The sequence below is a fragment of the Thalassophryne amazonica genome, chromosome 23 (assembly GCF_902500255.1).
Source record: "Thalassophryne amazonica chromosome 23, fThaAma1.1, whole genome shotgun sequence".
In the NCBI taxonomy this organism is placed as follows: domain Eukaryota; kingdom Metazoa; phylum Chordata; class Actinopteri; order Batrachoidiformes; family Batrachoididae; genus Thalassophryne; species Thalassophryne amazonica.
Window position 1 is genome coordinate 1,830,243 of NC_047125.1, and position 9,280 is coordinate 1,839,522.

The following is a 9,280-nucleotide window of genomic DNA, read 5'->3' on the forward strand; positions in this document are numbered from 1 at the left end:
TGGTGACTGGCTTCTAAACACAATTATGACAGAGTTTTTTGCGGAAAGAGCGAGCTGCAGCAAGCAACGGAGTTTATTTTTTATTTTTTTAATTGTTTACATGTGCGCACCTGAACGGGACAGTTGATCCTTTTTGAAGGACCACTGAAAGCAGCCGTCATCCAGACAGCTCCTGGAGCAAATAATAATAATGATACTCTCTGTACTGGGAGCTTTGCACAGCAACTCGCTCCGCGTGATCAAGGTCCGTCATGTTAATTTTGACTGACAACCGGAGCCGGCGAGCTCCACCCCTTTCCTCCGCGAAAACAGCTGGAACTACCGCGAACTTCAGTCTACGTACTACTCGCCGACAAAACCGTCTGTGTGTAAATCAGCCTTAAGGTTTGAACTTTGAGAGTGTTTACACATGAGAGAAGAGTGAGAAAATGTTCATGCCTGATTAAGAAAGTGTATAAAGTAGTTTTACAGCTTTAAAACATCTATAATAATTATAAAAAAATAATGCTGACTACGTCGCGGATTTCGCGTATTACGGGCTATTTTTAGAACGTAACTCCCGCGATAAACGAGGGACCACTGTAACACTTTTTTGATTACAAAACAATTGATACGACGGCCGCTTTTGACACTCTATTGACACGTGTCGTGATTGGTGGAGTTCTTTTTCTTTGCCGCCTTCCTGGCTTCCATGTCGTAAAATGAGGGTGTGTCTGAAGCGGAGTCTGAATATTTATGGGCGTGTTTATTATAATTACGATTGTTTTCACCCGCTGCATTTATCAAGGTCATGTCAGGCGTACGCTTCTCAATAGCTTTAAACACTTTGGGGCATCATTTATCAACACTGCGTAAAAACAGGCGCAGATCTGAGTGCATAGTTGGTTGTATGACAAGAAACACGTGTAATTTATGAAACATTCATATCTGGCCGATCCCAGCGTACGAATGATCAGCTCTTGATAAATGCGGCGGCTGAATTTAATCGTCATTAGCATGTTACGCCCTTAAATAATTCATGGTTCGGAAGCCCCACCCACTGAGCTCAACATGGACGGAAAATGCGCTGGGAAGACAAGAAATTTTTCGGAGATGGAAATCGTCATCCTAACATAGGTGGAGAAAAACAAACTTGTACTTTTTGACAGTCTGACAAGTGGAGTCAAAGGCTCCCTGTTGTGTGGGCCGCTGAAGAGGAGGTACTGCTGGCCCACCACCACCAGAGGGCACCCTGCCTGGAGTGCGGGCTCCAGGCACCAGAGGGCGCTGCCGCCTCACAGGAGCAGCCGGGGTGACAGCTGTCACTTATCACCTATGACAGCTGTCACCACTCATCTGATCTTCAGTGGTATATCAGCAAGACGACATCTCCACCTCTTTGCCGAGATATCGCTCTACCAAGGAGGTAAAGTTCTCAGCTGACTGTGTTGTCTTCCTGACAGGAATACCTGTTGCTTGTGTGTGTTGGACAGCAGATATTCTGTTTCTTTATTTCCGACGAGAGGTGGTTTTCCCACCATACGTGTTGCTGGGTGCAAACGCACCCTCATCTAACTGTTTTTGTTCCTCGCCAGCAGTACCAGATCCGACAAGCGGAGGCAGTGGCCACCTGGGAGTTCGGGACTTGGCGGCTCCAGTATTCCCGGGGTTCGGTGGCGGAGGAAATCGTGTGGTTCCGGTTCTGCTTTGGACAGACGTCTCTTATCTTGGAGCCTGCCCACGTGACACATTTTGTGAATTGACTACTTGTCTACAATTGTAATTCGCCGTGTTTGTTGTGCTTATTCACAACAGTAAAGTGTTGTTATTTGACTTCCTCCATTGTCCGTTCATTTGTGCCCCCTGTTGTGGGTCCGTGTTCCTACACTTTCACAACAGGATATCTCGGCCAACGTCATGGACCCCGAGGGGCGTCAACCGGCTGTTGAACGGCCAATGGAAGAGCAGGGCGCACAGGCGTCTGCAGGAGGTATGATCGGTGAGTTGCAGCGAATCCTCACCGCTTTTACGGCTCGGTTGGATCTGATGACCAAGCAGAACGTCCTCCTTAACCGCAGGGTGGAGCTCTCGCCGCGCAGGTGGAGGCGCGCCCTCGGGGCGCTGCTGTGGCTCCCCCTCCTGTCGATCCTGTGCGCAACAGTGACGTTCCACAGGTCGTTCAACGACCCCTCCCACCTTCCCCTGAAGCATACATAAGCCCTCCAGGGGTTGTGTGGAGACGTGCGCGGACTTTCTTATGCAGTGTTCGCTCATCTTTGCACAACGTCCCGTCATGTATGCGACTGATGCTAGTAAGATAGCTTATGTGATTAATCTGCTTCGCGGTGAGGCACGCGCTTGGGCTACAGCGCTCTGGGAGCAAAATTCACGGCTCCTTCAGACATATGATGGGTTTGTGAGGGAATTCAGAACAGTGTTCGATCACCCAAATAGAGGAGAGACCGCTTCAGCCGTGTTGCTGTCAATGAGACAGGGGCGCCGGAGCGCAGCTGCTTATGCAGTCGACTTCCGCATCGCGGCTGCGAGGTCCGGCTGGAATAGCACTGCCCTCTGTGCCGCCTTCGTAAACGGACTGTCATTGGTCCTGAAGGAGCACCTGGTGGCTAAGGACGAACCGCGGGATTTAGACGGACTTATTGATCTCGCTATACGATTAGACAATCGGTTAGAAGAACGCCGTCGGGAATGAGACGAAGGGCGTGGCCGGGCATGCGCAGTCCCTCTCCCTTCCGGTTCCGACCGAGTTCCGCCCTCCCCACGCTCCACGGCCTCTACGCTCCGTGTGGTTACAGCTCCCCCTGCTGATGAAGCTATGGACACGAGCAGGGCCACATTTAGGCCACTAGATAGACAGAGGAGGCTGGTCCGCGGAGCGTGTTTTGTTTGTGGCTCAATAGAGCATCAAGTGAGGGACTGCCCCGAACGGTTAAAACACCAACGCCCGCCCCTAGGAACTGGGCCAGGGGTGGGCCAAGACATTCACGTGGGACATACCCATATTGCCACACGACTCCCAGTTACAATCCTTTATGAGGATTTAACCCTTCAGGCCCCAGCACTGGTGGACACGGGCTCTGAAGGGAATCTGCTAGACAGCAGATGGGCCAGGGAGGCAGGGCTCCCTCTGGTGGCGCTTACTTCACCTGTGCAGGTGCGGGCACAGGTGAAGTAAGGTTCCCTGGTGGGTTCCTGGTGGGAACCACCAGAGTTACTGGTGTTTCCCTGACACCACCAGTAACTCTGGTGGTGTCAGGGAACCACCGGGAGGAGATCGAGTTTTTTGTGACTCCTGCCACCTCCTGTGTGATTCTCGGGTTCCCCTGGATGTTAAAAAACAATCCCCGGATCGATTGGCCGTCCGGGGTAGTGGTTCAGTGGAGTGAGACCTGCCATCGGGTATGTTTAGGTTCCTCGGTTCCTCCCGGTTCCCAGGCTAGGGAGGAGGTCAGAGTCCCGCCCAATCTTGGGACGGTGCCGGTGGAGTACCATGACCTTGTGGATGTGTTCAGTAAGTACCTGGCGCTCACCCTTCCTCCGCACCGTCCGTACGATTGTGCCATTGATTTGGTTCCAGGCGTTGAGTTCCCGTCCAGCAGGCTGTACAACCTCTCACGACCTGAACGCGAATCAATGGAGACCTACATCCGGGACTCGTTAGCTGCCGGGTTGATCCGGAATTCCACCTCCCCGATGGGTGCAGGTTTCTTTTTTGTGGGAAAAAAAGATGGCGGACTTCGTCCATGCATTGATTACAGGGGGCTGAACGAAATCACGGTTCGTAACCGATACCCGTTGCCCTTGTTGGATTCAGTGTTCACGCCCCTGCATGGAGCCCAAGTATTCACTAAGCTAGATCTTAGAAATGCGTATCACCTGGTTCGGATCCGGAAGGGAGACGAGTGGAAGACGGCATTTAACACCCCCTTAGGTCACTTTGAGTACCTGGTCATGCCGTTCGGCCTCACCAACGCCCCCGCAACGTTCCAAGCATTAGTTAATGATGTCTTGCGGGATTTCCTGCACCGATTCGTCTTCGTATATCTAGACGATATACTCATCTTTTCTCCGGATCCTGAGACCCATGTCCGGCATGTACGTCAGGTCCTGCAGCGGTTGTTGGAGAACCGACTGTTTGTGAAGGGCGAGAAGTGTGAGTTTCACCGCACTTCTTTGTCATTCCTGGGGTTTATCATCTCCCCCAACTCTGTCGCTCCTGATCCGGCCAAGGTTGCAGCGGTGAGAGGCTGGCCCCAACCTACCAGCCGTAGGAAGCTGCAACAGTTCCTCTGCTTTGCAAATTTCTACAGGAGGTTCATTAAGGGCTACAGTCAGGTAGTTAGCCCCCTGACAGCCCTGACCTTGCCAAAAGTCCCCTTCACCTGGTCGGATCGGTGCAATGCCGCATTTAAGGAGTTGAAACGGCGCTTCTCGTCTGCACCCGTTCTGGTGCAGCCCGATCCTAGTCGCCAGTTTGTGGTTGAAGTGGACGCCTCGGACTCAGGGATAGGAGCTGTGCTTTCCCAGAGCGGAGAGACCGATAAGGTCCTTCACCCGTGTGCCTATTTTTCCCGCAGGTTGACCCCGGCCGAACGGAACTATGACGTCGGCAATCGAGAACTCCTTGCGGTGAAAGAGGCTCTTGAAGAGTGGAGACATCTGTTGGAGGGAACGTCCGTGCCATTCACGGTTTTCACTGACCACCGGAACCTGGAGTATATCAGGACCGCCAAGCGGCTGAACCCCAGGCAAGCCCGCTGGTCACTGTTCTTCAGCCGTTTTGACTTCCGGATCACCTACCACCCCGGGACCAAAAACCAGAGATCGGATGCCTTGTCCCGGGTGCATGAAGACGAAGTCAAAACGGAGTTGTCGGATCCACCGGAACCCATCATCCCGGAGTCCGCTATCGTGGCCACCCTCACCTGGGACGTAGAGAAAACCGTCCGGGAGGCCCTGGCACGGAGCCCGGACCCCGGAACTGGGCCGAAGAACAAACTTTACGTCCCACCAGAGACCAGGGCTGCAGTCCTGGACTTCTGTCACGGCTCCAAGTTCTCCTGTCATCCGGGGGTGCGAAGAACCGTGGCAGTTGTCCGGCAGCGCTTCTGGTGGGCGTCCCTGGAGGCCGACGTCCAGGACTATATCCAGGCCTGTACCACCTGCGCCAGGGGCAAGGCTGACCACTGCAGGGCATCGGGACTGCTCCAGCCGCTGCCTGTGCCTCATTGCCCCTGGTCCCACATCGGCCTGGATTTTGTCACGGGCCTCCCGCCATCCCAGGGCAACACCACCATCCTCACGATAGTGGACCGATTCTCCAAGGCGGCCCACTTCGTGGCCCTCCCGAAGCTCCCGACTGCCCAGGAGACAGCGGACCTCCTGGTCCACCACGTCGTCCGGCTGCATGGGATTCCAACAGACATCGTCTCCGATCGCGGTCCCCAGTTCTCCTCGCAAGTCTGGAGGAGCTTCTGCCGGGAACTGGGGGCCACGGTGAGTCTCTCATCCGGGTATCATCCTCAGACCAACGGGCAAGCAGAACGGGCCAATCAGGAGGTGGAACAGGCCCTGCGCTGCGTGACAGCCGCGCACCCGGCGGCCTGGAGTACCCATTTGGCCTGGATTGAGTATGCCCATAACAGCCAGGTGTCTTCAGCCACCGGCCTCTCCCCTTTTGAGGTGTGACTGGGGTACCAGCCCCCGTTGTTTCCGGTGGTTGAGGGAGAGGTCGGTGTGCCCTCGGTCCAGGCCCACCTGCGGAAGTGCCGTCGGGTGTGGCGCGCCGCCCGTTCTGCTTTGCTAAAGGCCCGGATGAGGGCATAAGCCCATGCAGACCGTCGGCGGACCCCGGCCCCTGCGGGCAGGAGGTGTGGTTGTCAACAAAGGACATTCCCCTCCAAGTGGACTCCCCTAAACTGCAGGATCGTTACATCAGTCCCTTCAAAATCCTCAAGGTCATCAGTCCAGCCGCAGTGAGGCCGGAAGCTGAAGCCTCACTGCGGATCCATCCTGTTTTCCATGTGTCCCGGATAAAGCCGCATCACACCTCACCCCTCTGTACTGAGAACAGTGTTTAAATAAATCAACCTAATATGAATCAAAATGAAAACTTTTGCATAAATTTCACCTTAATGAAATCCATTTTTTACTAAAATTTATTATTTCATATATCCACAAGGATGAATTATGAACAGTGTTTAGAAGAAACAAACAAAACCACCAGAATTAAAATATATCAGAAACTGAAAGAGGAAAAAAAGTGTTTTGGTGAATTTCACTATTTTCATCATAAAAAAATTTCCAAAACAATTCAAAAGTTCAATATTGTGAGAGGAAGGATTGTAAATCAGTGTTTAGATAAAATCATCAAAATCCATCAAGAACTGAAGGAAAAAATTTGGGTGAATTTCAGTTTTCACCCTAAAAAGTCCATATTTTCCTAAAAACTTACAATTCCAACATTAAGACATTATTACACTCAGAGAAACTGTTATGGCATCAGATCAGTGCCAAAACCACTCTCGTAAGAAAAAAGAAAAAAAATGCATTCAGGCGTATTATTACACACGCGTAGATATTACCTGCCAAAAACAGAGTATCCCAATGTGTCTTCAATGTAGCTCCCTTCATCCAACTGTATGTTTTGTTTTTGTCTTTTTACTTTTTTTTTTCTTTTTTTTACTTTTTTTGAGAATTTTTCAATTTGCTCTCTCAGGTGGTTGTTGTACTTCTACTGTGTCGTTTGCCAACTTCCTGAACTTGAGCCTGGGTTTTTTTTTTTTTTTGCAAATTGCTTGCTTATCTGTTTTGCTTGTTCAAGTATTTTCTTGTCTTTGTTCTTAATCTGTACTGCAAAATCTTTCACTAAGGCTTGATGTTCGGCTAACCTCCCACCCAGCTGTTTATCTTCAACATTGTATTTTCTTTTAATGCAATTTACTTTAAGATTCCTTTTGTGGTTTTGGCTTCCCAAAAATATGGCCATTTGGGAGATCTCTGCTCTTAGGCGGCTGATTTCTTTTGTTATATTTTTTTTCCATTGTGGCACAGTATTCTTTTCCTTAATTGTGGTTCCTTTTCTCTCCAAATCTTGTGGGGCTAATTTACTTTGTACAGTAGTTTTCAGAATAATAGTAGTGCTATGTGACCAAAAAGATTAATCCAGGTTTTGAGTATATTTCTTATTGTTACATGGGAAACAAGGTACCAGTAGATTCAGTAGATTCTCACAAATCCAACAAGACCAAGCATTCATGATATGCACACTCTTAAGGCTATGAAATTGGTCTATTAGTAAAAAAAAGTATAAAAGGGGGTGTTCACAATAATAGTAGCATCTGCTGTTAACGCTACAAACTCAAAGCTGTTATGTTCAAACTGATTTTTTTTATCAATCCTGTGAATCACTAAACTAGTATTTAGTTGTATAACCACAGTTCATGATTTCTTCACATCTGCGAGGCATTAATTTTGTTGGTTTGGAACCAAGATTTTGCATGTTTACTAGTGTGCTTGGGGTCATTGTCTTGTTGAAACACCCATTTCAAGGGCATGTCCTCTTCAACATAAGGCAACATGACCTCTTCAAGTATTTTGACATATCCAAACTGATCCATGATACCTGGTATGTGATATATAGGCCCAACACCATAGTAGGAGAAACACGCCCATATCATGATGCTTGCACCACCATGCTTCACTGTCTTCACTGTGAACTGTGGCTTGAATTCAGAGTTTGGGGGTCGTCTCACAAACTGTCTGCGGACCTTGGACCCAAAAAGATCAATTTTACTCGCATCAGTACACAAAATATTCCTCCATTTGTCTTTAGGCCAGTTGATGTGTTCTTTGGCAAATTGTAACCTCTTCTGCACATGTCTTTTATTTAACAGAGGGACTTTGCGGGGGATTCTTGCAAATAAATTAGCTTCACTCAGGCGTCTGTCACAGCACTTACAGGTAACTCCAGACTGTCTTTGATCATCATGGAGCTGATCAATGGGTGAGCCTTTGACATTCTGGTTATTCTTCTATTGATTTTGATGGTTGTCTTCCTTTTTCTTTCATGCGTCTCTGGGGTTTTTTTTTTTTTTTTGTCCATTTTAAAGCATTGGAGATCATTGTAGATGAACAGCCTATAATTTTTTGCACCTGCGTATAAGTTTTCAACTCTCCAATCAACTTTATATTCAAACTATGCTGTTCTTCTGAACAATGTCTTGAACGTCCCATTTTCCTCAGGCTTTCAAAGAGAAAAGCATGTTCAACAGGTGCTGACTTCATCCTTAAATAGGGGACACCTGATTCACACCTGTTTGTTCCACAAAATTGACGAACTCACTAACTGAATTCCACAATACTATTATTGTGAAGAAATATACTCAAAACCTGGATTAATCTTTTTAGTCACATAGCACTATTATTCTGAACACTTCTGTATGTACCATGCTGCTCTATAATTTACACAGTTTAAATGTGGTTCCTTCTGGGACCAGTTTTGTCAGTCCCAGGTTAACCTTTTGCAGGATAGTTTGAATTTTTTAATTTTCCTTTATTTGAGTCAGTTTTAGATGCTCTTTCATGTCCATTTTTCTTGATTCTTCAATCTCACTTTCCAATTCCTCTTCTCGTTCCTGCTGTTCTGCATCTGGGTGCACCTGCATATTGTTTGTAGATGAGCTGGTGAATGGCTCATTTTTTGGCCGGGGCAGTGAATGACTATGAATTATCATGTGTTTGTTGAGTGCCCTTCTGTTTCTGTCTTTTACTCTGATCAGAACAGCTAAATGGCACGTCTGGTATGAATCATGATGTGTCTGTTCAGGTCGCCCTTTTGTCCAAACCTTTTACCGCACTCAGAACAGACAAATGCTTTTTGCCCTGTATGAATTATCATGTGTTTTTTCAGGTCGCCCTTTCGTCCAAACTTTTTACCGCACTCAGAACAGACAAATGCTTTTTGTCCTGTGTGAATTATCATGTGTCTGTTCAGGGTGCCCTCTTCTCCAAAACTTTTACCACACTCAGAACAGAGAAATGGTTTTTGCCCTGTATGAATTATCATGTGTGTTTTCAGGTCGCTCTTTCGTCCAAACCTTTTATCGCACTCAGAACAGACAAATGCTTTTTGCCCTGTATGAATTATCTTGTGTGTTTTCAGGCGGCCTTTTAGTCCAAACCTTTTACCGCACTCAGAACAGACAAATGCTTTTTGCCCTGTATGAATTATCATGTGTGTTTTCAGGTCGCCCTTTCGTCCAAACCTTTTACCGCACTCAGA

General features: G+C 48.3%; 2 long non-coding RNA genes across 2 annotated transcripts in view; both read left to right on the plus strand.

The window, feature by feature from the left end:
* LOC117504894 overlaps window positions 1-9,280 on the plus strand; it is a 797,517-nt gene that overhangs the window by 160,439 nt on the left and 627,798 nt on the right. The gene's annotated exons all lie outside the window — the stretch shown is intronic.
* LOC117504911 overlaps window positions 1-9,280 on the plus strand; it is an 84,270-nt gene that overhangs the window by 49,243 nt on the left and 25,747 nt on the right. The gene's annotated exons all lie outside the window — the stretch shown is intronic.